Source organism: Piliocolobus tephrosceles, chromosome 15 (genome assembly GCF_002776525.5).
Source record: "Piliocolobus tephrosceles isolate RC106 chromosome 15, ASM277652v3, whole genome shotgun sequence".
Taxonomy (NCBI): domain Eukaryota; kingdom Metazoa; phylum Chordata; class Mammalia; order Primates; family Cercopithecidae; genus Piliocolobus; species Piliocolobus tephrosceles.
Window position 1 is genome coordinate 76,262,735 of NC_045448.1, and position 26,125 is coordinate 76,288,859.

Consider the following 26,125-nt stretch of genomic DNA (forward strand, 5'->3'; position numbering starts at 1 on the left):
GGATGTATTCACTGACGTGTACTCCTTGCCAGGCACTTTAATAAATGTTTTATTTTTTTCCAATGCCTTTGTGGTTTTTGTCTTATTATTTGGCCAGAAAAATGAAACCAAATGAGTTATGATTTGGACATGCTAAATTTTATTGCCCAAAGGATGTGTCCTGGAATGAGGCCAGCAGGCAGTTTGAGGTCTGTACCCAAAGCTTAGTTTAGGTGTTTGGGAAGAAGTAGATCAAGAAGCCACCAAGAAGAGGTGTTAGTTGAAGCCAAAGATAGGAATACGATACCAGCTAAGCGAAATGTGTTGCTAAAAAGATAAGAAGGCTTGGGTGAAAGCACTGGAAGATTTCCTAAAAGATGCCAAAGCATAAAGGATGAGTGAATATATGATCATTTAACTGAAGTGTTCTATGTTTATTCTTTACTTGCAGCCAACCTCCAATGCCCAGTGCCTCCTGTTGCTTGTAGTTTTAGACTGTTTTGTCTCTTTCCACATCTGTAACTTTTTCCAGACTTCATTCAGGAAACCAGGGAGCCATCTGGCAACCTCATGATAGAAAAAGCATAAATGTTCTGGGAAGTTCCCTATAAATTATCATTATTGTGCAGCACTGATAAGGAAACAAGACCTGTCTCTGTTTTAAGGAGGACTCTCAGTCCTCAGATTTATGTAAAAGGAATATATCTTCATTTAGATTTATCTTAATTTCTATGTGGAGCCCCACCCTTGCCTCTTTTCCATGGGAAGAGTAGAAATTGAATCCCAATATCTTCAGGTTTACCCTGACCCCAGCCATACGGAGGCCACCTTAGTCCTTTCCAGTGAGGCAGCAGCTCTCTACTTCCTCTGTGCCTTTCTTGAGAATCAGCTTTATCTTGCTGGGCGGCACAGCTCATGCCTGCAATTCCAGCACTTTGGGAAGTGGAGGTGGGCTTTTCACTTCACCCCAGGAGCTCAAGACTGGCTTGGGTAACATGGTGAGACTCCCATCTCCACACAAAATTGAAACATTAGCCAGGTGTGGTGGCGTGCAACTGTAGTCCCAGCTAAGATTGTGCCACTGGGCAACTGAAAAAGACCCTATATCAAACAAAACAAAACAAAAAACATCTATTTCCCCTTGCTACCTGCTCACTGGCCTCAGGCCCCCTAAGACCCTCTGGAGTCCTATCATCCTTTGCTCTTCCCCACTCTCCTAAGAACTCTGCCCAGGTGGTACCATGCATGGCCTGTCTCCTCAGGACCTACCCACTGCTCTGTGCCTCTGGTGCTTGGAAATCACTAGAAGGCTAGGCCATTCCTTTCTGTGATCATCCTAACCTTTCAGACTCCAACACCAAACTTCCTCCCAGCCCCACACCACTGACGGGAACTCTGATTTTCGACTCAAAGGCATTCCCTCTGCTATGATGTTCAGCCTCAGAGGCATCTGAGTGTGGGCTTTAGCCAGAGGTCAGCAGATTGTCTTTTGCTGTTGTGCTCCTCCCCTAAGGCAATTGATTTAAACAGGTCCATCTTCTTGAATGGAGGTGGTAAGGGGGAAAGTTCAGAATTTTTTTAAATGAAATAAGCAAGGGAAGGAAACATCAATTAGTATCTCAAACTATTCTAATAGTTGTGTTTACTTGTATCTCCAGATCACTCTGTTGTACCCCAGACAGACTCTCATATCAACTGCCAACTCTCATCATGTACACTTGGATATCCAAGGGAACATGATAGGATGTAATATTTGCCATTTTGAGCATTAAAAATTTTCTGTGGCACTGAACTCCTGACACAAAGGAGAATTAGAAATAACCTCAAATCTACACTTGAGCAAGGCATACATGGTTTGTTTCTGAGGAGAAAACATCATCTTTCTAGTATCTCCTTACCACAGAGAAGAGCCCTACACCAACTGGGGACCAGGGTCCTGTGTGCTGAGAGCTACAGAGAAGGGAGTAATGTAAAAGCATTAGGGGAGTGCTGTCAGGTGGATAGTGATGGCTTCTGATTGTCAGTTGGAGGGTGCTATGCTAATTAGGAACTTTGTGACTTAAACTCAAAAAAAATTTTTTTTTAAATCAAAGAAACATTTGTAGAGGCAGGTTCTTGCTATGTTGCCCAGACTGGCCTCAAACACCTGGCCTCAAGCAATTCTCCCATCTCAGCCTCCCAAAGGGCTGGGATTGCAGGTGCAAGCCACCATGCCCAGCCAAGAAATAATACTTAAGAGCCCAAGGCATTTGTTAAATTTGTAGAATGGAATTATATATATATAAAATATATGTACATATAATTTGTATATAAAATATAAATTATATATACATATATAACATAATTACATGCATATATACACTTATAAAATATAATTAAATATATTACATATTATATATGCTAAATTTGTGGAATGTAATTATATATGCATATATACATGTATATAATATATGTATATAACATATATAACATAGATACGATATAATATATACATATACACATATGTGTATATATGTATATGTTTAGATGTATATATGTTATATAATTTATGTAATTATATATTATATATACATACTATATTTATTATGTATGTAATTATGCATTTTTAAAATATATATATTGGTTGTAGGGATGGAGGTGAGAGAAATCTCTCCATCAACAAAATAGGAATAAAATTCCTAGTGCCAAGTAAGGCAGAGGGCAGATCTTTATACTTTCGGGGATCAATTCTACAGTAGGTTACTAGAGAAATGTTTCTGAACAGAGAAGGGAGAAATCTCAATGAAAAGCTGCAGTAGCGCTCCTGAGCAAGAAGCTGGCAGGTAGGTGGTGCCACCTGGTGGTAGCCACTGCTTGCTGTCGATGACCGCTCTGCTCCTTGGGCAAGGATAAGAGAGAGAGAGAACACAAGCTGCAGGGTTCCTTTCTGATGTAATTGCTTGTATTTTGTTCTTCACTCTCAGGGATTGTTCCCTTCACTTTTCCATAAAGGAAAGGGGTAACATCTAGTATCTTCTTTATTTCAGTTTTCTTATGGCAATACTAAGGATGTATTTGGCAACAAAACTCTCAAAAAGATAAATTGAAGGTGTATCTCTTTCTTGGTTTGCTCACCCTTTACCAAAAACGTCCTTTGTCAGGTAAAGCAGTTAGTTCTTTGCTTATTTTTATATAACAATATATGATACCATTTTAATTTTAAACATGTCTTCTCACTAAACATCCACATCAGTACATATGTATCTAATTAGTTTTTATCTTCTATATAGTATCTTAAGATATGAATAAGTTATAGTATATTTATTTAGCCAGTGATGTGCCATACTATATTTAACCATTGGTTTTCTCTCAGTTCTTTCAATTCTTTGCTAGAACAAGCAGTGTTTGCAATGAACATCATTGTATGTTTTCTGCATATCCATGAGTTTTCCTTGAAAGTAAATAAGATGTGGAATTGCTGGGTCAAAGAGCATCTATATTTTAAATTCTAAGCTACTACCAAAATTTCTTTCAATTCACCATTGAGATTTTATACCCCCTGTCAACTGTGTGTGGAGTAAATATCTGGTCCCCACTTCTGTTCTTTCTCTCTGCCTCTTTCTCTCAGTCTCACTCTTTCTCTCTTTCAACCTGGACAGAAGAAATAATTTCTTATTACTGCTCTAATTTAATTTCCCTTATTACTAACTAGATTGAAATTATTATATTTCATGGTCATTCATATTATTTTCTTCTGCAAATATTAATATATGTATACAGTTCAATACTGAATTATACATGTTTTTCTTTTGTGCATACAGGTCTTTGTATATTCTGGATATTAATTCTTGGTTGGACCAGCCTAGTCTTTAATTTTGTTTATGATGTGATATTCAGAAGTTATCAATATTGATATAACGAGGTTTATCAATCTCTTCTTTCATGTTTCTTTAAATTTATGTTTTAGGAAGACTTTACATACCTTTTATTTTTTTCTATGACTTTACGCTTATATTTATTCAACAATCAAGTATGTGTTTCTATAAATGGTCCAAGGATCTACCTTAACCTTTTCCTGAGTGTATAAACACTATTTGTTGAATAGTTTACCTTTCTGAACTGATTTGAATAGGCACTTTTTTCACAGACTAAATTTTTAATATATTCAAAGGTCTTGAGCTGAGAAGAAATATCTAATTTTTTACTTTTTAAATCTTTATTTTTATTTAAAAAAAAATTTCGAGACAGAGTCTCGCTCTATCACCAAGGCTGGGGTGCGGGTAGTGTGATCTTGGCTCACTGCAACCTCCACTTCCCAGGTTCAAATGATTCTCATGTCTCAGCCTCCCGAGTAGCTGGGATTACAGGCATGTGCCACCATACCTGGCTAATTTTTTGTATTTTTAGTAGAAATGGGGTTTCACCATGTTGGCCAGGCTGGTCTTGAACTCCTGACCTCAAGTGATCCACCCGCCTCAGCCTCCCAAAGTGCTGGGATTACAGGTGTGAGCCACCATGCCCAGCTTAAATTTTTATTTTTTTAGAAACGTGTTCTCACTCCATTACCCAGGCTGGAGTGCAGTGGCACGATCATAGCTCACTGCAGCCTCAAACTCTTGGGCTCAAGTGATTCTCCCACATCAGGCTCCTGATAAGCAAGGACTAAAGGCATGCACCACTACAACTGGCTATTTTTTTTTTCTTTTATTTTTGTAGAGGCAGGGTCTCGCTATATTTCCCAGGCTGGTCTCAAACTCCTGGCCTCAAACGATCCTCCTGCCTTGGTCTCCCAAAGTGCTAGAATTACAGGCATGAGCCACTGTGCCTAGCCCTGAGAAGAGATACCTTGAAGTACATATGCAAGTTTGGGAGAAATTGGCATTTACATGATATTTGGAGGATGTAAAAAGTGAAATCAGTCTCCTAGAGGTACGGTGTAGAATGAGTAGAAAATAAAGTGATAGAAGACACAATTGAAGGAGGACATGGCATGGGGTAAAGATACAATGTGTGCTGCATCAAAGCTCCCTGGGGGAGCTGCATTCCTACCCTAGGAGGGTATAGAAGCCCCACCCAAAGCACAGGCTCCTGCCTTCAGATTTTGCTCAGATCACCCCAATGGCTCCTGTGGCTCTAATTTGTCCTTTCACATCCCTGAGTCCCTGACCAGAGCTTCACTCCTTTCTAGCACCACTTGCGGAAGGAGAGGTTGGTTCTTACAATTAAAAGGTACTATCAATATTTCCAGCATTCAGGCTACAGATGCAAAAAAATCATATGGGGGCGGGACACAGTGGCTCATGCCTCTAACCCCAGCACTTTCGGAGGCCGTGGTGGGTGGATTGCTTGAGGTCAGGAGTTCAAAACCAGCCTGACCAACATGGTGAAACCCCATCACTACTAAAAATACAAAAATCAGCTGGGCGTGATGGCACACGCCTGTAGTCCCAGCTACTTGGGAGGCTAGGGCACAAGAATTGCTTGAACCCGGTGGGCAGAGGTTGTAGTGAGCTGAGATGGTGCCACTGCACTCCAGGCTGGGTGACAGATTGCGCTATTGCACACTGCACTCCAGCCTCCACAGAGGGAGGCTGTCCGAAAAAAAAATATATATATGTATATAGATAGATAGATAGATATGTATATATAATGTCAGAAACGTTTTGCACAAATGTACAATTGTCCTTCTGAAAATGCCAATAACACATTATTTGAGAAACCCCAGAAGAGAGATTGGTAAGGAAGCATTTGCAAATCTACTGGGAAAATGAAGACTGAACCAGAGCAGTGGCAAAGGCTCCAGGGGAGAGAATGGGTTGAAGAATTATTTATGGGGTAGTCTCCACAGGACTTGGTCTCAGTCGGATGATGAGGGTAAGCAAGAGGGAGGAGTCAATGAAGATTCCCGAGGATATGATATGCGCAGCTGGGTGGCTGTTTCATCCAAGATAGAAATACAGAGCAGCAGGTCTGCTTAGGTAGGAAATGTTAATTTAGTTTAGAACACTGTGAATTTGAGGTCACTGTGGGGAGATTGTATGGGGATGCCCAGCAAACCAAGAGTCTCTGCACATGTAAGAAACAGGTATGGAAAAAATTCACACACGAGACAGGGAACAGGCAGGCTTAGAAACCACTCATGGACTACACATTCACATGGATTAGTAGCATCTGAGGGAAATGCTCCAGCAACATACACAGACCCCTGGTTCCTAAGCCAGCCATGGTACCCCAGGGCAGCTTACCTGGGACCTTGAGAATCCAGCATGCGGAGAGTCCAGGCTGATCTTGAGTCTCCACGTGGGCCCTCCCTGATGTGGAGCTGAACCAAACCTCGGCAAGCCGAGTACAAATTCAGTAACGCTGGAGCCTTCATAACCCATGTCTCTCCTGGGGAAAATAGCAGGGAGTAGGAAAGACAGTGAAACCAACTTATTATCAAGTTCTATCACCTGTGCATGGGTGGCCACAACTATGGGATCTCACTTAATGTCATCAAGGACATGAACTTGATATGGATTATGATATTTTCAGTGTTATATGAAATCCTCAGCAAATTCAACTTCACCCTCTCCCTACCTACAGACTACTGCATCTAGCTCCTCCTGCAACAAAAATCTGGGCTGCCACCAACCCCATCACTGATGCTTCCTGGAGCTCATATTCTTGTCCTGAAGCCTTGCCAGGGATGTGATGTTGAGTCCAAGTGGGAAGGGTTCTCAGAACATTGCTCTCGGCTGAAAGGGACTGGCCTGTGACTGGCTGTCAGGCCATAATTTAATGGGTAGCAGTGTGGTCCCTGCCTCTGCCTTCCTAAGAAATTCTACTCAATATCATTCAGGAGGAAAATTGCTTTGTTCATTTCTTTTGTTTCTGCTCACATATTCTTCTGTTGGCTTTGGAGCACTCCTGAGCTTTTCCTTCTTTTTCCCTGTTTGGTAGTCTCCCTTACAGGCTAAAGACTGAGTCCTAAGACTCACTTTCTCCTTTCCATGATAGTAACTACTCTCTCTCCAATGTCAAACCAGGCAACAGATTCACGATTTAAGATAGGCCTTACTGAGTCATTCACAGAGGGCTTTCCAAAGGGAGTAGCACTTATGCCAAATGGGTGAGATCAAACCACTTCTGGCACTCTCTGCCTACAATTTTCTTTTTATTTTCAAAATATCTTTGTTCAGTTTTTCAAAATGCAGTTCTGTAACCACCTGCATCCAATGCTCCTGGGACACCTGTGAAAATTGCAAATTCCTGTGCTTTACCCCAAACCAGACCTATTCAATCCAGTCTCTGAGGGTGGAGCTTAAGACTCTCCACGTTAAACAAGCACTCAAGCAGATTCTTAAGTACACAAGATTTGAGAACTACTGTTGTAGGCTGAGAATTTTGATAATAAATTAACATCTGGTTTTATTTAATTCAGCCTCAAAATATCTCAGACTAGTGCAAGGCTGGAATTTTTCTTTCCTTTCCTTTCCTTTTTTTTTTTTTTTTTTTTTTCCCTTATTTTCTTCTTAACAGCAAAAGGATTTCTTCAAATGTGATCTCAGCCAGAGCTGCTCTGGCTGGGGAGGAAAGAGGTAAGGATTGTTGTTCCACCCTCTGATTTCTGCCTTAGCAAACTTTTCCTCTGCCTGGCCCTGAAAAGCACAGATTTAGGGATTTGATAGGCCTGGTTTGAATCAAACACTCATCACTCATTTAGCTGAGCAAAGTGACCTCGGACAAGTTATTAAACTAATGTTCTTCCTATAAATTGGGAACCATTAATAATAGCTAACACAGAGAGTTCTCTGGAGCATGCCCTTGATCTGAATGCACTCCCTTGGTTGGCTGGGTACAAAGACCCATCAGACTGGCGCCCTCAGCTTTTGTCTCGTCAGTAGAGGCAAGGGTAGGGCGTAGCCTCAATCGAATATTGTTTAGATTTCTGCCACATCAAAGGCTTATTCACTACAAAATTTTGTTCCTACAATCACCAGCATTTCATATCTTTTCTGATAAGCTGGCCTAAGGAATGTTAGTGCTATTGGCTAAAACCTAGTGGCTAGTAATCGGCTATTTTTGTTTGTTTGTTTTGAGACAGGTCTCTCTGTCACCCAGGCTTGAGTGCAGTGGCACAATCATGGCTCACTGCAGCCTCAAACTCCCAGCCTCAGGCAATGCTCCTGCCTCAGCCTCCTGAGTAGTTGGGATCACAGGCACACGCCACCACACACAGCTAATTTTTTAAAAATGATTTGTAGAGATGGAAGTCTTTCTATGTTGCCCAGGCTGGTCTCCAACTCCTGGGTTCAAGCAATCCTCTTGCCTGGACCTCCCAAAGTGCTGGCATTACAGGCATGAGCCACCATGCCCATAAAACTTTCTTAAATAAATACTAATCAATAGTGTTCAAAACACTCTTCTCTAAAAATAAAAACAACTTGTTGTTTCAAAGCATTTGCTAAGACAGTATGTCGCTGCAGTTTTCCAAAACGTCAATGAAGTAATCACTTTATCACCAGCAAAAAGTGAGTGGCGTGTTTTACAACTAATATAAGTGACATGGCTACCCTGTGAGGGATTATTTCCAAAGTGTGTTACTGGAGAGGTATTTCTGGACCTGCAGCTCACTCGTACCAACAGCGTTAATACTCATACCTCAGCGCTAATGCTGAGAGCACGCACATGGCTAGCCTGGGCTGTCACCTAAGTACTGTTCTCTTTTTCCTGTGGGCAAGTGAAAGGAAGAGAATACAACCTAAGTCATTAACTTCTAAGATCTAAGTTTTAGTTAGTTGTTCAATCTGGACCTTTTCATCCTTTTTAAAAAGACTATCAAGAGATCTGTTGATGTTTTCTTGTATAATTTAATTCATGTTTTGTTACATTTTTAAAATCACGAGTGCATCTTTGCTAATAATTTCAAGGGATATAAGCATGTTCAAGCATTCTACACAGATCAAGCAATTATTTTTCCTGCAAATTTAATTTTGAATGGTAATATAGGGTTTTGTTTGGCTATTTTTTTAAAACACACACACACACAAATTACATATTTTAGTCGACTAACAGCATAGCAAACACTTGGTTTGTTTCCATACAACATTCCAGAGTTCATCCAAAAAAATGCTTGCATGAGATTTCCCTGGCTTTGGTGTCCCGAGGGCAGGAAGAATGTGCCCTCATTGCTTCACGGAGCTCCCAGTCTAGTAGTAACTCAATATATATTTACTAAACAGGATGAAGGAAGGGTTAATAATGAATACATGATGAAGCAAAGTAAATAGGCCTCAAAGCTTGAGGAACAGGGAGTTTTCTGAGCTCAGAATTGAAGGTAGAGGCCAGGCGCAGTGGCTCACACCTGTAATCTCAGCACTTTGGGAGGCCGAGGCAGGTGGATCATTTGAGGGCAGGAGTTTGAGACCAGCCTTTCCAACATGGCAAAATCCTATCTCTATCAAAATACAAAAATTAGTCGGGCATGGTGGCAGGTGCCTATAGTCCCAGCTACTCAGCAGGCTGAGATGGCAGAATCCCTTGAGCCTGGGAGGCAGAGGTTGTAGTGAGTTGTGATTATTCCACTGCACTCCAGCCTGGGGGACACAAAAAGACTCCGTCAAAAAAAAAAAGAAGAAGAAGAAGAAGAAGGTGGATAGCCTGCCTGCTGTGGTGATCAAGCCTTATTCTAACCCGTTTTGTTGTGACTGGCTCAGATTTCACTACATGCTTGGGAAGAGGCAAGAGCTTAGAAGCAGACAATCTTAGACTGCCTATGCAAGGAAGCCCTCACCGTATTCACAGACAGTGCTATCTCTGAGACATCAGGACAGTCCTTGAAATTTAAGGAAATGGACCATGGGTTCCTTAGTGACTTCAACCTGAAAGACTAATCCCAACCCCAAGTAGTGAGCTCAAAGGTATTTGATGAACTTCAGCTGTCCTAACAGGAATATTTGCTTCATAAATATTATCACCTAGATCCTTTTATGATCATAAGCATGATGATGACTGGGTTTTCCCACTCCTGTGTGAGATATGTCTCCCTCTTACCTTATTACAACATTGACACCTTACTCATTTGACATGAAAAAAATAATATTATCACCTGAACTTCAAGTGTAACTCCAGCAGCTGCCCATAAGCTTCTCTCAACTCTGGAACTAGTTTGTAGGACTAAATTAACCATTTGTAGTTTCTGGATAATATAAGTAGTAAGTGGGTTTTGTTATTGTTATTATAATGCACATTTCCTATAGTAAATATTATTTGTTTGTTTTTTGAGCTCCCACACGTATTGCTGGGTATACCAAGAATGCAAGGTCCTCCGCCCTCTTTACTCAGGACATTTCTCAGGTGTGGCTTTGCTGTGGCCAACCATGAAGGATGAGGTTGTGTCACTTGAAACAAAGAACAGGTGTATTTATTGCTTCCTATAAAAGCAGCGTATTCCTTAAGCTCAGTGCTCCTTTTCTGTGAAGTAAACCTACTATGTGTGCACCATTCATCTGGGCCTGTGGTGTCACCCATCTGGGACTTGGGGACAAGGGGAACCTTTGCAAACATGCTGATGCTCATGTTATGTCATGAATAATAAAGTGATTGTCTCCGACCCAAGAGTCTATGTCTTCTACCAATGTTCATGAAACAAGATGCTAACTTATTTACTTTTAAGTAGGGTAAAATCAAATCCCAGCTCCTTCAATTATGTGTTACTTTTATAATAGCAAATCAGTCTCTATGATTACAAAATTAGAAAATATTCTTTTCTAACAAATTGTTATTTCCTTCCAAGATTCTCTTGGTAGCCCTGATTAAAAACCACTGATATGTTTCTCTAAACAAAGACAAAAAATGGGATTCTAAGTCATTATATTTAATAGTTCATTTCAGATTTTAAAAATACTCTATTTCTCAAGCTTGTATTCCTTGGCTCTCAGCAAATTCAATTTTCTAGTAAAAATAATTCTCCTGCTTAGATTGAGGGTGGGCCCTGCAGCCATCTCTTTCCATAGTTGGCATCTGCAGTGAGCTCCCCATGTAGCCTCACATATGCCTGGTAGTGGGCACAGGTCTCTGTCCACACACTGTGCATTCCTCATCCCCCATCCTTCATTCTTCAGTGGCAGCTAAAGCTGCTAATTTTCCTAGGTCCAGGGGCTTCAACCTTGCCTTCTCTAAACATTGACCTCTATCTTTTCTTCTTAGGGAGAAGCATTATCTTCTCAGGGTCCTAAAATTCATAAGCTCTGGACTTGGGTTAGAGGGTGGGTAGGAAGGAGGAACCCACCAACTCACATTTTTAGAAACTCGAAGGAGACCTGCCTAGGGGTCAGCTTGGAGAATGCTAAAACCAATGAACTTCTATCTCAGCAAGTTACTCTGTAACATCTGTAGTCAATGTTTTATTCCTCAACTCCTGTGCCCCCCTAAAAAGTAAAGGTTGTAAATAAATACATAAAAACTGGCAATAAATAGAAACCAAACAGTTCCAACACTAAAAACTAAACAGTTCTCACAATAATGATATCATTCAAGTCTCTGGCACTACAGTTGACCTTGAACAATATGGGGGTTGGGACACCGACCCCCTCCCACACAGTTGAAAGCTCGCTGCCTTCCTGATTCCCTTTGACTCCCTTTCAGATGGCTCCTTCTCTGCATCCCTGCTGCTCCTTTCAACCACATATCCCTTAGCAGTTGCTGTTCTCCAGGGTTCTGTCCTGACCCTTTCCTGTCTCACACGTAGCCCTTCCTGGGTGGCCTCATCCAGATGGCTCCACTTGTTGCCCCCTCTTGCCCAGGTCTGTCTCCTCCACTTCAGGTTCACTTCCAGCCCTTTAGTGGACTTCTTTCCTTGCGTGTGACAGACATGCACCCTAAGCTCAATGTTTCTAGGACACACGCAGTCTGTTCCCACAAATCTGCTCCTTCTGCCATCCCCTATCTCAGCAGAAATACCACCATCCCCCAAATTCCGAGGAAGGAGTCCAGGGGCTTCCCCCATAACCTGTCAATCACCAGAGCTTGTTAATTCCTTGTCCTCAATGCCTACTTGTACTATCACTTCTCATTCAGCCCGAGGCACATGAATCCAGGGCACTGTCACATCTTGCAGGGATCACTGCCTCTACCTCTTAAATCAGCTCCCTAAGCTGCAGCTCCAGCCCATTCTCCATTCTGCAGTGACAGGAAACTTTCTGAGATGGAAGCCTGGCCTTGTCATTTTTTAAAAAATTATCTGAACACTCCTCAGTGCTCTCCTGAAGAAGCTTACACTCATTATTACGACTTCCAAATTCCCTCATTCCCTAAACCCAGTCCACCTCCCACCCTCATTTTCTGCTCAGGTAAAATGCAAACAAATAAACCAAGCTGGATTCCTGATTTTAAGACTTACAGTTGAGTAGGGGAGGAAAATGAAAAAGCGCAAACAAACCACTGAAAATATATCATATGCTCTAAATACTGTGAAAATAGAAAACAGGAATAACGGGGGACTCCATTTGGGAGGGTGGTCAGGGAGTCTGATTTGCTATTTCATGAAACTGAGAACCAGGAGGAGGAACAATCTAGGGAAAATTATAAGGATCTGTTTTGGTAATAAGGATATCTGTAATGCATTTTTAAGTATTTGCTGCTGGTTTAAAAATATATGTATATTGTTCAAAGCAGTAACCTTCAGCTTTCTACAAAACTTGTTGTCCAACATAATGAAGACTCCAGGATAACACAATATTCTACATCTGCCTTCTAACCAGAGTCTCATGCATGGGGCGAGAGGGGAGGATACCATTCTCTAATTTCTTCTGATTAATCTCAACCTTTTCTTGCTTCCTTGATTATATGTATGCAGTATTATATCCTCAAGACTCAGTTCAAATCTCCTTTCTTCTGAGAAACTTTCCCAACTGACCTCGCCTGGGCAAAATGCATTCCCACGTGCTATGGCAGCCCACAGAACACACATCCTCCTAGCAATTATCATTTTGTATTATAATGTTGTCTTCAGAGAAAATTATTTCTCTTTGTCCACCTCCGTGACTAGCTTATAGTAGGTGCATGTTATTTATCTGCTGACTATATGGAACACCCAACACATGTACTGTATGAGCTTTGCCAAGTCATTGCCCTTCTGTAATCCTCAGTTTTCTTGTCATTCCAGAATAACACAGCCTACAACGTGGTGGTAAGGCTTAACTGAGTAGTGATGTAGTCTTAATAAAATTGGGTTACTAAGCAAAATATGGTGGCATATCAAAACTTTCTATTTATGCTCCAATGTTTCTTCTCCAGCTTATCATCTTGGGTGGGTGGTGCCAGGCATTCAATTGTAGAAAGAAACACTCTAAAGGGACCCTGTAGAAAAGCTACAGTGGGTCCCCATCTTTTACCATGTACAAAAATCAACTCAAAATGGATTGACAACTTATATGTAAGATCTGAAACTATGAAACTACTAGAAGTAAACATTGGGGAAACACTATAGGACATTGGTCTGGGAAAAGATTTTTTGGTTAAGACCTCAAAAGCAAGGCAATAAAAACAAATATAGGCAAATGGGATTACATCAAACTAAAACACTTCTGCATAGCAAAGGATACAATTAACAAAGTGAAGAGACAACCTATAGAATTAGAGAAAACAGGAACACAAATCAATAGCAAAAAAACCCACAAATAATCCAAATTTAAAATGGGCAAAAGATGTGCATAGACATTCCTCAAATAATATATACAAATGGCCAAAAAATACATGAAAAAATGCTGAACAACACTATTCATCAGAAAAATGTAAATCAAAACCACAATGAGATATCATCTCACCTCAGTTAGAATGTTTATTATCAAAAAGCCCAAAAATAATGAATGCTGGTGAAGATGCAGAGAAAAAGGGAATACTAGTGCTGTTGGTTGGTAGTACAGCACTGTGGAGAACAGTATGCAGGTTCCTCAACAAACTAAAAACAGAACTATCATAAAATCCCACAATCCTTCAGCTGGGTGTATAACAAAAAGAAAAATGATCAGTATATTGAGAGGGTTCCAAGATGGCCGAATAGGAACAGCTACAGTCTACAGCTCCTAGCATGAGTGATGCAGAAGACAGGTGATTTCTGCATTTCCAAATGAGGTACTGGGTTCATCTCACTGGGGCTTGCTGGACAGTGGGTGCAGCCCACAGAGTGTGAACCGAAGCAGGCCAGGGCATCGCCTCACCTGGGAAGCGCAAGGGGTTGGGGAATTCCCTTTCCTAGCCAAGGGAAGCCATGACAGATGGTACCTGGAAAATCGGGGCTCTCCCACCGTAATACTGTGCTTTTCCAATGGTCTTAGCAAACGGCACACCAAGACAGTATATCCTGCAGCTGGCTCGGAGGGTCCTACACCCATGGAGCCTGGCTCACTGCTAGCATGGCAGTCCGAGATCAAACTGGAAGGCGGCAGTGAGGCTGGTGGAGGGGCATCTGCCATTGCTGAGACTTGAGTAGGTAAATAAAGCGTCCAGTAAGCTCAAACTGGGTGGAGCCCACCGCAGCTCAAGGAGGCCTGCCTGCCTCTGTAGATACCACCTCTGGGGGCAGGGCATAGCTGAACAAAAGACAGCAGAAACTTCTGCAGACTTAAACGTCCCTGTCTAACAGCTTTGAAGAGAGTAGTGGTTCTCCCAGCATGGAGTCTGAGATCTGAGAACGGACAGACTGCCTCCTCAAGTGGACTTTGACCCCCAAGTAGCCTAACTGGGAGACACCTCCCAGTAGGGGCTGACTGACACCTCATACAGCTGGGTTACCCTCTGAGACGAAGTTTCCAGAGAAAGGATCAGGCAGCAACATTTGCTGTCCTGCAATATTTGCTGTTCTGCAGCCTACACTGGTGATACCCAGGCAAACAGGGTGTGGAGTGGACCTCCAGCAAACTCCAACAAACCTGCAGCTGAGGGTCCTGACTGTTAGAAGGAAAACTAACAAACATAAAGGACATCCATACCAAAACCCCATCTCTGGGTCACCATCATCAAAGACCAAAGGTAGATCAAACCACAAAGATGGGGAGAAAACAAAGCAGAAAAGCTGAAAATTCCAAAGATCAGAGCATCTCTTCTCCTCCAAAGGAATGCAATTCCTCGCCAGCAATGGAATAAAGCTGGATGGAGAATGACTTTGATGAGTTGACAGAAGTAAGCCTCAGAAGATCAGTAATAACAAACTTCTCTGAGTTAAAGGAGGATGTTTGAATCCATCACAAAGAATCTAAAAACCTTGAAAAAAGATTAGACAAATGGATAACTAGAATAAACAGCATAGAGAACACCTTAAAAGACCTGAGGGAGCTGAAAACCATGGCATGAGAACTACGTGATGCATGCGCAAGCTTCAGTAGCCGATTCGATCAAGTGGAAGAAAGGGTATCAGTGATTGAAGATCAAATGAATGAAATGAAGTGAGAAGAGAAGTTTAGAGAAAAAAATAGTAAAAGGAAATGAACAAAGCCTCCAAGAAATATGGGACTATGTGAAGAGACCAAATCTATGTCTGACTGGTGTACCTGAGAGTGATGGTGAAAATGGAACCAAGTTGGAAAACACTCTTCAGGGTATTATCCAGGAGAACTTCCCTAACCGAGCAAGGCAGGCCAACATTCAAATTCAGGAAATACAGAGAATGCCACAAAGATACTCCTCAAGAAGAGCAACTCCAAGACACATAATTGTCAGATTCTCCATAGTTGAAATGAAAGAAAAAATGTTAAGGGCAGCCAGAGAGAAAGGTTGGGTTACCCACAAAGGGAAGCCCATCAGACTAACAGCAGATCTCTTGGCAGAAACTCTACAAGCCAGAAGAGAGTGGGGGCCAATATTCAAAATTCTTAAAGAAAAGAATTTTTAACCCAGAATTTCATATCCAGCCAAACTAAACTTCATAAGTGAAGGAGAAATAAAATCCTTTACAGACAAGCAAATGCTGAGAGATTTTGTCACCACCAGGCCTGCCTTACAAGAGCTCCTGAAGGAAGCACTAAACATGGAAAGGAACAAACGGTACCAGCCACTGCAAAAAGATGTCAAGTCGTAAAGACTATCGATGCTAGGAAGAAATGGCACCAACTAATGAGCAAAATAACCAGCTAACATCATAATGACAGGATCAAATTCAAAAAATAACAATATTAACCTTAAATGTAAATGGGCTAAATGTCCCAATCAAAAGACACAGACTGGCAAATTGGATAAAGAGTCAAGATCCATCAGTGTGCTGTATTCAGCAGACCCATATCACATGCAGAGACACACATAGGCTCAAAATAAAGGGATGGAGGAAGATCTATGAAGCAAAGGGAAAACAAAAAGAAAAAGCAGGCATTGCAATCCTAGTCTCTGATAAAACAGACTTGAAACCAACAAAGATCAAAAGAGACAAAGAAGGCCATTACATAAAGGCAAGGGGATCAATTCAACAAGAAGAGCTAACTATCCTAAATGTATATGCACCCAATACAGGAGCACCCAGATTCATAAAGCAAGTTCTTAGAGACCTACAAAGAGACCTAGACTCCCACATAATAATAATGGGACTTCAACATGGCGCTGTCAACAGTAGATCAACGAGACGGAAAGTTAACAAGGATATCCAGGACTTGAACTCAGCTCTGCACCAAGCAGACCTAACAGATATCTACAGAACTCTCCATCCCAAATCAACAGAATATACATTCTTCTCAGCACCACATCGCACTTATTCCAAAATGAATGACATAGTTGGAAGTAAAGCACTCCTCAGCAAATGTAAAAGAAAGGAAATTATTACAAACTGTCTCTCAGACCACAGTGCAATCAAATTAGAATTAAGGATTAAGAAACTCACTCAAAACCACACAACTACATAGAAACTGAACAACCTGCTCCTGAAGGACTACTGGGTACATAATAAAATGAAGGCAGAAATAAAGATGTTCTTTGAAACCAATGAGAATAAAGACACAACACACCAGAATCTCTGGGACACATTTAAAGCAGTGTGTAGAGGGAAAGTTATAGCACTAGATACCCACAAGAGAAAGCAGGAAAGACCTAAAATTGACACCCTAACATTACACCTAAAAGAACTAGAGAAGCAAGAGCAAACACGTTCAAAAGCTAGCAGAAGGTAAGAAATAACTAAGATCAGAGTGGAACTGAAGGAGACAGAGATGCAAAAACCCTTCAAAAAATCAATGAATCCAGGAGCTGTTTTTTTTTTTTAAAAGATCAACAAAATTGATAGACCGCTAGCAAGACTAACAAAGAAAAAAAGAGCAAGGAATCAAATAGACGCAACAAAAAATGATAAAGGGGATATCACCACCGATCCCACAGAAATACAAACTACCATCAGAGAATACTGTAAACATCTCTATGCAAATAAAGTAGAAAATCTAGAAGAAATGGACAAATTCCTATACACATACACCCTCCCAAAACTAAACCAGGAAGAAGTTGAATCCCTGAATAGATCAATAAAAGGCTCTGAAATTGAGGCAATAATTAATAGTCTACCAACCAATAAAAAGTCCAGAACCAGACGGATTCACAACTGAACTCTATCAGAGGTACAAAGAGGAGCTGGTACCATTCCTTCTGAAACTATTCCAATCAATAGAAAAAGAGGGAACTATCCCTAACTCATTTTACGATGCCAGCATCATCCTGATACCAAAGCGTGACAGAGACATAACAAAAAAAGAGCATTTTAGACCAATATCCCTGATGAACATCGATGCAAAAATCCTCAGTAAAATACTGCCAAACTGAATCCAGCAGTACATCAAAAAGCTTATCCACCACGATCAAGTTGGCTTCATGCCTGGGATGCAAGGCTGGTTCAACATATGCAAATCAATAAACGTAATCCATCATACAAACAGAACCAAAGACAAAAACCACATCATTATCTAAATAGATGCAGAAAAGCCCTTCAACAGAACTCAACAGCCCTTCATGCTAAAAACTCTCAATAAACTAGGTATTGATGGGACGTATCTCAAAATAATGAGAGCTATTTAAGACAAACCCACAGCCAATATCATACTGAATGGGCAAAAACTGGAAGCATTCCCTTTGAAAAGTGGCACAAGACATGGATACCCTCTCTCACCACTCCTATTCAACATAGTGTTGGAAGTTCTAGCCAGGGCAATCAGGCAGGAGAAAGAAATAAAAGGTATTCAATCAGGAAAAGAGGAAGTCAAATTGTCCCTGTTTGAAGATGACATGATTGTATATTTAGAAAACCCCATCATCTCAGCCCAAAATCTCCTTAGGCTGATAAGCAACTTCAGCAAAGTCTCAGGACACAAAATCAATGTGCAAAAATCACAAGCATTCTTGTACACCAATAACAGACAAACAGAGAGCCAAATTATGAGTGAACCCCCATTCACAACTGCTTCAAAGAGAGTAAAATACCTAGGAATACAACTTACAAGGGCTGTGAAGGACCTCTTCAAGTAGAACTACAAACCACTGCTCAACGAAATAAAAGAGGACACAAACAAATGGAAGAACATCCCATCCTCGTGGGTAGGAAGAATCAATATTGTGAAAATGGCCATACTGCCCAAGGTAATTTATAGATTCAATGCCATTCTCATCAAGCTACCAATGACTTTCTTCATAGAATTGGAAAAAAACACTTTAAAGTTCATATGGAACCAAAAAAGAACTCACATTGCCAAGACAATCCTAAGCAAAAAGAACAAAGCTGGAGGCATCATGCTACCTGACTTCAAACTATACTACAATGCTACAGTAACCAAAACAGCATGGTACTGGTACCAAAACAGAGATATAGACCGACGGAACAGTACAGAGTCCTCAGAATTAATACCACACATCTACAACCATCTGATCTTTGACAAACCTGATGAAAACAAGAAATGCAGAAAGGATTCCCTATTTAATAAATGGTGCTGGGAAAACTGGCTAGCCATAAGTAGAAAGCTGAAACTGGATCCCTTCCTTACACCTTATAGAAAAATTAATTCAAGATGGATTAAAGACTTAAATGTTAGACCTAAAACCATAAAAACCCTGGAAGAAAACCTAGGCAATTCCATTCAGGACATAGGCATGGGCAAGGACTTCATGACTAAAACACCAAAAGTGATGGCAACAGAAGCCAAAATTGACAAATGGGATCTAATTAAACTAAAGAGCTTCTGCACAGCAAAATAAACTACCGTTACAGTGAACAGGCAACCTACAGAATGGGAGAGAATTTTTACAATCTACCCATCTGACAAAGGGCTAATATCCAGAATCTACAAAGAACTTAAACAAATTTACAAGAAAAATGAAGGAACCCCATCAAAAAGTGGGCAAAGGATATGAACAGCCACTTCTCAAAATAAGACATTTATGCAGCCAACAGACACATGAAAAAATGCTCATCATCACTGGCCATCAGAGAAATGCAAATCAAAACCACAATGAGATACCATCTCACACCAGTTAGAATGGCAATCACTAAAAAGTCAGGAAACAGGTGCTGGAGAGGATGTGGAGAAATATCCTACACTGTTGGTGGGACTGTAAACTAGTTCAACCATTGTGGAAGACAGTGTGGCAATTCCTCAAGGATCTAGAACTAGAAATACCATTTGACCCAGCCATTCCATTACTGGGGATATACCCAAAGGATTATAAATCATGCTGCTATAAAGACACATGCACATGTACGTTTATTACGGCACTATTCACAATAGCAAAGACTTGGAACCAACCCAAATGTCTGTTAATGATAGACTGGATTAAGAAAATGTGGCACATATACACTATGGAATACTAAGCAGCCATAAAAAAGGATGAGTTTGTGTCCTTTGTAGGGACATAGATGAAGCTGGAAACCATCATTCTGAGCAAACTATTGCAAGGACAGAACCAAACACCGCATGTTCTCACTCATAGATGGGAATTAAATAATGAGAACACTTGGACACAGGGTGGGGAATATCACACACTGGGACCTGTCATGGGGTGGCAGGAGGTGGGAGGGATAACATTAGGAGAAATACCTAATGTAAATGATGAGTTAATGGGTGCAGCACACCAACATGGCACATGTATACATATGTAAGAAACATGCACGTTGTGCACATGTACCCTAGAACTTAAAGTATAATAAAAAAGATCAATACATCAAAGAGATATCTGCACTCCCATGTTTATTGCACCACTGTTCACAATAATCAAGATATAGAATAAGCTTAAGTGGCCATCAATGGATGAATGGTTAAAGGAAATGTGATATACATACACAAAGGAACTCTATTCAGTAATGAAAAAGAATAAAATTCTCTCATTTGCAGAAACATGACTAGAGCTGGAGGTTAATTAAGTAAAATAATCCAGGCAGAGAAACACAAATATCGCATGTTATCATTCATATGTGGGAGCTAAAAAGGTGGGTCTCATCGAGGTAGTACATAGACTGGTGGTTACCAGAGGCTGGGCGGGGGGGTATGTGTGTTGAGGGAGGGGGGAGACATAGATAAGGGAGTTGAGGTGTATAAAAATACAGTTATATAGAAGTGATAAGTTATAGTATTCAATAGTACAGTAGAGAAACTACAGTTAACAATAGTTTATTATATATTTCAGTCTAGCTAGAAGAGAATTGTAATGTTCCCAACGTAAAGATAAATATTTGAGGTGACAGATATCCCAACTACCCTGATCTGATCATTACACATTGTATAAATGTATCAAAATATCACAAGTATACCCAAATATATACTATGATGTCCTAATTTTTAAAAGAAAGGAAACAGAGAGACTTTTCAAAAAGGGAAGAAAGAGAAAAGCTAGAGGGGACCTAGACTGTCCAGCATTGCTGTGTGGTGCTGTGGCCACCAGAGGACAGCGTAACCACATATGCTGTGGAACTCTGCCTTCCAGAGCCCTAAGGGTGCAATGTTTTCCACGCAACTGAGAAACAATTTTTTTTTCTTCCAGCCTCGTGGAGGAAAATCATTGTCAAATATATTACATTATCTCCTACCCATTATAAGTTGATTGCTGTAACTGTTTCCTGTGAGTCTCGCCATTTCTGTCATTGTAGGTAACTGCTTAATATGAGATCAATGCATCTTTTTAGTCATTTTGCAAAGGAACTAAGAACTCTCATAGTCAGTGCATTTGTGTTTTTATTTTATTTTTTAAAATTTATTTTATTCATTTATTTTTTTGAGATGCAGTCTCACTCTGTCGCCCAGACTAGCATGCAGTGGCGCAATCTCGGCTCACCGCCACCTCCGCCTCCTAGGTTCAAGCGATTCTCCTGCCTCAGCCTCCTAAGTAGCTGGGATTACAGGCATGCCACTATGCCCGGCTAATTTTTGTATTTTTAGTAGAGACGGGGTTTCACCATGTTGGTCAGGCTGGTCTCAAACTCCTGACCTTGTGATCTGCCTGCCTCAGCCTCCCAAAGTGCTGGGATTACAGGTGTGAGCCACCGCACTCAGCTGTGTTTTTTAAATAGTATATTGCTTTTCACTGTAAAACCAAAACGTACTTATTACAGAAAATGTAGACAGAAAAATTGAAAAAGCAGGAAACACGCTTAGTCTCACCACCCCGTCTATGCTTTGTTACTCATGATAGTTGATTTGGAGACATCACCGGTAACTATCAATATTGGCAAAATCAACAGCTGATATTTAGGCAGTATGTGTAAGACCTCTCTGGTGAGGCACTGGAAGCTCCTCTTGCATGCTGGGCCCCGTTGCCTGATTTGGGATTGTGGTGCTCACTGCAGGCTCTTGTTCCAGCTTCCTCCCCATACACATGCCCAGAGCTCTCATTGAAGGGTCATCCAGTCTCTCTGAACCCAGTGAGAATTGCCCGAGAGCAAGCAACGACTTTCCTGTTTTCTCCCATCAAGCTTCCAATCGGAATGGATTTGCTGTTATTTCAGGGGCCCTGTTGTTATATATGGGCCCTGAGGTCCTACGGGTCATATGGGCAGAGACCACAACTCATCCCACCTGGAGGCTGCTTAGGGGCTGAAAGTCTTCTTCATTCAATTCCTTCAGCCTACAGGAGTTTCCTGAGACACTTTTTTGTGCTGGGAGCCGGACATAGTAGCAACTGAAAAAATGTCAATTTCTGCACTCCACAAACTTACAACCTCTTGGTAGAAAGATAATTATAAAATTATCACCACATTGTGACAAAGAATAGAAAGAAAAAGCCCAGGATGCCATGAGAAAGTAGAAGGAGGTTGACTCTAATTCAGGGTGCCACAGAAGGCTGTTGTAGAAGGTGACTTTATGCTGAGACCCAGAAGGCAGCATAGAGGAAAAGGAGAGCGATCCAGGCAGAAGAAACTCTGCACCACAACACCACTGCAAGCCGGGGTAGTCGGAGTGTGGTAAGCAGGTTAAGAAGGCAGAGATGAGCTATGGAGGTGGAGAGAGCGCTGGCCATGGAGAGCCATTGCTGATGTGTGATTTTCTCTAGGTGCAGAGGGATGCCAGCAGAGTGGTGGAGGAGAAGCCCAAAATGACTTTACTGGAAAACCCACTAATGAAATAAGAAAAGAAAGAAACTCAACAGTTTCTCTGTATATGACCATTATAGGTGGTAACTGGTCAGCTCACATTCTTTCCCTCTCTAAAAGTGTAGGCATAATTGATATGAATCCTCCTAGGTTGGCACTTTTTTAGATACACATTTCACTAAGGGTTAGCTTGTTGCAATCTCAGTATTTTGGAAAAAAATATTGTCATAGACCCTTCTAGAAAACTCCTTGAGCAATGGAAAGTAGAAAGAACTATAGACTTTGGTGCATGCCTGTAGTCCCAGCTACTTGGGAGGCTGAGGCAGGAGAATCGTTTGAACCTGGCAGGTGGAAGTTGCAGTGAGCTGAGATCGCCCCACTGCACTCCAGCCTGGCGTCAGTGAGACTGCATTTCAAGAAAAGAAAGGAAGGAAGGAAGGAAGGAAGGAAGGAAGGAAGGAAGGAAGGAAGGAGGGAGGGAGGGAGGGAGGGAGGGAGGGAGGGAGGAAGGGAAAGAAAGAAAGAATTGTGGAATAGGAACAGCTCCAGTCTCCAGCTCCCAGCGCGGGCGACACAGAAGACAGGTGATTTCTGCATTTTCAACTGAGGTACTGGGTTCATCTCACTACGGAGTGCAGGACAATCGGTGCTGGTCAGCTGCTGCAGCCCGACCAGCAAGCGCTGAAGCAGGGCAAGGCATCGCCTCACCTGGGAAGCGCAAGGGGGAAGGGAATCCCTTTTCCTAGCCAGGGGAACTGAGACACACAACACCTGGAAAATCAGGTAACACCCACCCCAATACTGCGCTTTACCAAGGGTCTTAGCAAACGCCACACCAGGAGATTATATCCCACACATGGCTGGGAGGGTCCCACGCCCCCGGAGCCTCCCTCATTGCTAGCACAGCAGTCTGAGATCTAACTGCAAGGAAGCAGCGAGGCTGGGGGAGGGGCGCCTGCCATTGCTGAGGCTTAAGTAGGTAAACAAAGCCGCTGGGAAGCTCAAACTGGGTGGAGCCCACCGCAGCTCAAGGAGGCCTGCCTGTCTCTGTAGACTTCAGCTCTGGGGACAGGGCACAGCTAAAGAAAAAAAAAGCAGCCAAAACCTCTGCAGATGCAAACGACCCTGTGTGACAGCTTTGAAGAGAGCAGTGGATCTCCCAACACGGAGGTTGAGATCTGAGAACGGACAGACTGCTTGCTCAAGTGGGTCCCTGACCCCTGAGTAGCCTAACTGGGAGACATCCCCCACTAGGCGCAGACCAACACCCCACACCTCACACGGCAGGGCACACCCCTGAGATGAAGCTTCCAAAACAAGAATCAGAGAGGTACACTGGCTGTTCAGCAATATTCTATCTTCTGCAGCCTCTGCTGCTGATACCCAGGCAAACAGGGTCTGGAGTGGACCTCAAGCCATCTCCAACAGACCTACAGCTGAGGGTCCTGACTGTTAGAAGGAAAACTAACAAACAGGAAGGATACCCACACCAAAACCCCATCAGTACGTCACCATCATCAAAGACCAAAGGCAGATAAAACCACAAAGATGGGGAAAAAGCAGGGCAGAAAAGCTGGAATATCAAAAAATCAGAGCGCATCTCCCCCTCCAAAGGAACGCAGCTCATCGCCAGCAACGGATCAAAGCTAGGCAGAGAATGACTTTGATGAGTTGAGAGAAGAAGGCTTCAGTCCATCAAACTTCTCAGAGCTAAAGGAGGAATTACGTACCCAGTGCAAAGAAACTAAAAATCTGGAAAAAAGAATGGAAGAATGGACAACTAGAATAATCAATGCAGAGAAGGCCATAAACAAACTGACACAGATAAAAAACATGACGTGAAAAATATGTGACAAATGCACAAGCTTCAGTAACTGACTCGATCAACTGGAAGAAAGAGGATCAGCGATTGAGGATCAAATGAATGAAATGAAGTGAGAAGAGAAGTCTAAAGAAAAAAGAGGAAAAAGAAATGAACAAAACCTTCAAGAAGTATGGGATTATGTGAAAAGACCAAATCTACGTCTGATTGGGGTGCCTGAAAGTGAGGGGGAAAATGGAACCAAGTTGGAAAACACTCTGCAGGATATCATCCAGGAGAACTTCCCCAACCTAGTAAGGCAGGCCAACATTCAAATTCAAGAAATACAGAGAACACCACAAAGACACTCCTCGAGAAGAGCAATTCCAAGATACATAATTGTTAGATTCACCAAAGTTGAAACGAAGGAAAAAAAGTTAAGGGCAGCTAGGGAGAAAGATCGTGTTACCCACAAAGGGAAGCCCATCAGAATAACAGCAGATCTCTTGGCAGAAACTCTACAAGCCAGAAGAGAGTGGGGGCCAATATTCAAAATTCTTAAAGAAAAGAATTTCCACCCCAGAATTTCATATCCAGCCAAACTAAGTTTCATAAGTGAAAGAGAAATAAAATCCTTTACAGAAAAGCGAATGCTGAGAGATTTTGTCACCACCAGGCCTGCCTTACAAGAGCTCCTGAAGGAAGCACTAAACATGGAAAGGAACAATCGGTACCAGCCATTGCAAAAAGATGTCAAGTTGTAAAGACCATCGATGCTAGGAAGAAATGGCACCAACTAATGAGCAAAATAACCCGTTAATATCATAATGACAGAATCAAGTTCACACATAACAATATTAACCTTAAATGTAAATGGACTAAATGGTCCAATTAAAAGACACAGACTGACAAATGGATAAAGAGTCAAGACCCATCAGTTTGCTGTATTCAGGGGACCCATCTCACATGCAGAGACACACATAGGCTCAAAATAAAGGGATGGAGGAAGATCTACCAAGCAAATGGAAAACAAAACAAAAAAAAAAAACACAGGGGTTGCAATCCTAGTCTCTGATAAAACAGACTTTAAACCAAGATCAAAAGAGACAAAGAAAGCCATTACATAATGGTAAAGGGATCAATTCAACAGGAAGAGCTAACTATCCTAAATATATATGCACCCAATACAGGAGCACCCAGATTCATAAAGCAAGTCCTTGGAGACTTACAAAGAGACTTAGACTCCCATACAATAATAATGGGAGACTTCAACACTCCACTGTCAACATTAGACAGATCAACGAGACAGAAAGTTAACAAAGGTATCCAGGAATTGAACTCATCTCTGCACCAAGCGGACCTAATAGACATCTACAGAACTCTCCACACCAAATCAAGAGAATATACATTCTTCTCAGCACCACATCACACATACTGCAAAATTGACCACATAATTGGAAGTAAAGCACTCCTCAGCAAATGTACAAGAACAGAAATTATAACAAACTGTCTTTCAGACCACAGTGCAATCAAACTAGAACTCAGGACTAAGAAACTCAATCAAAACCGCTCAACTACATGGAAACTGAACAACCTGCTCCTGAATGACTACTGGGTACATAACGAAATGAAGGAAGAAATAAAGATGTTCTTTGAAACCAATGAGAACAAAGATACAACATACCAGAATCTCTGGGACACATTTAAAGCAGTGTGTAGAGGGAAATTTATAGCACTAAATGCCCACAAGAGAAAGCTGGAAAGATCTAAAATTGACACTCTAACATCACAATGAAAAGAACGAGAGAAGCAAGAGCAAACACATTCAAAAGTTAGCAGAAGGCAAG

General features: G+C 41.5%; 1 long non-coding RNA gene and 2 other non-coding genes across 3 annotated transcripts in view; 2 read left to right on the forward strand and 1 right to left on the reverse strand.

Annotated features, from left to right (window-relative positions):
* Positions 1-2,683: 2,683 nt before the first annotated feature.
* Positions 2,684-2,899, forward strand: LOC111523460. The gene has a single exon (XR_002725529.2). It is a non-coding gene; the product is annotated as a small nucleolar RNA U3 (small nucleolar RNA).
* Positions 2,900-6,240: 3,341 nt separating this feature from the next.
* LOC111523399 overlaps positions 6,241-26,125 on the reverse strand; it is a 33,960-nt gene continuing 14,075 nt past the window's right edge. The window contains exon 3 of the long non-coding RNA XR_002725514.2: positions 6,241-6,348. This is a non-coding gene — a long non-coding RNA (uncharacterized LOC111523399). The remainder of the gene's footprint in view (positions 6,349-26,125) is intronic.
* On the forward strand, positions 9,922-10,027 carry LOC111523458. The gene has a single exon (XR_002725527.1). It is a non-coding gene; the product is annotated as a small nucleolar RNA U13 (small nucleolar RNA).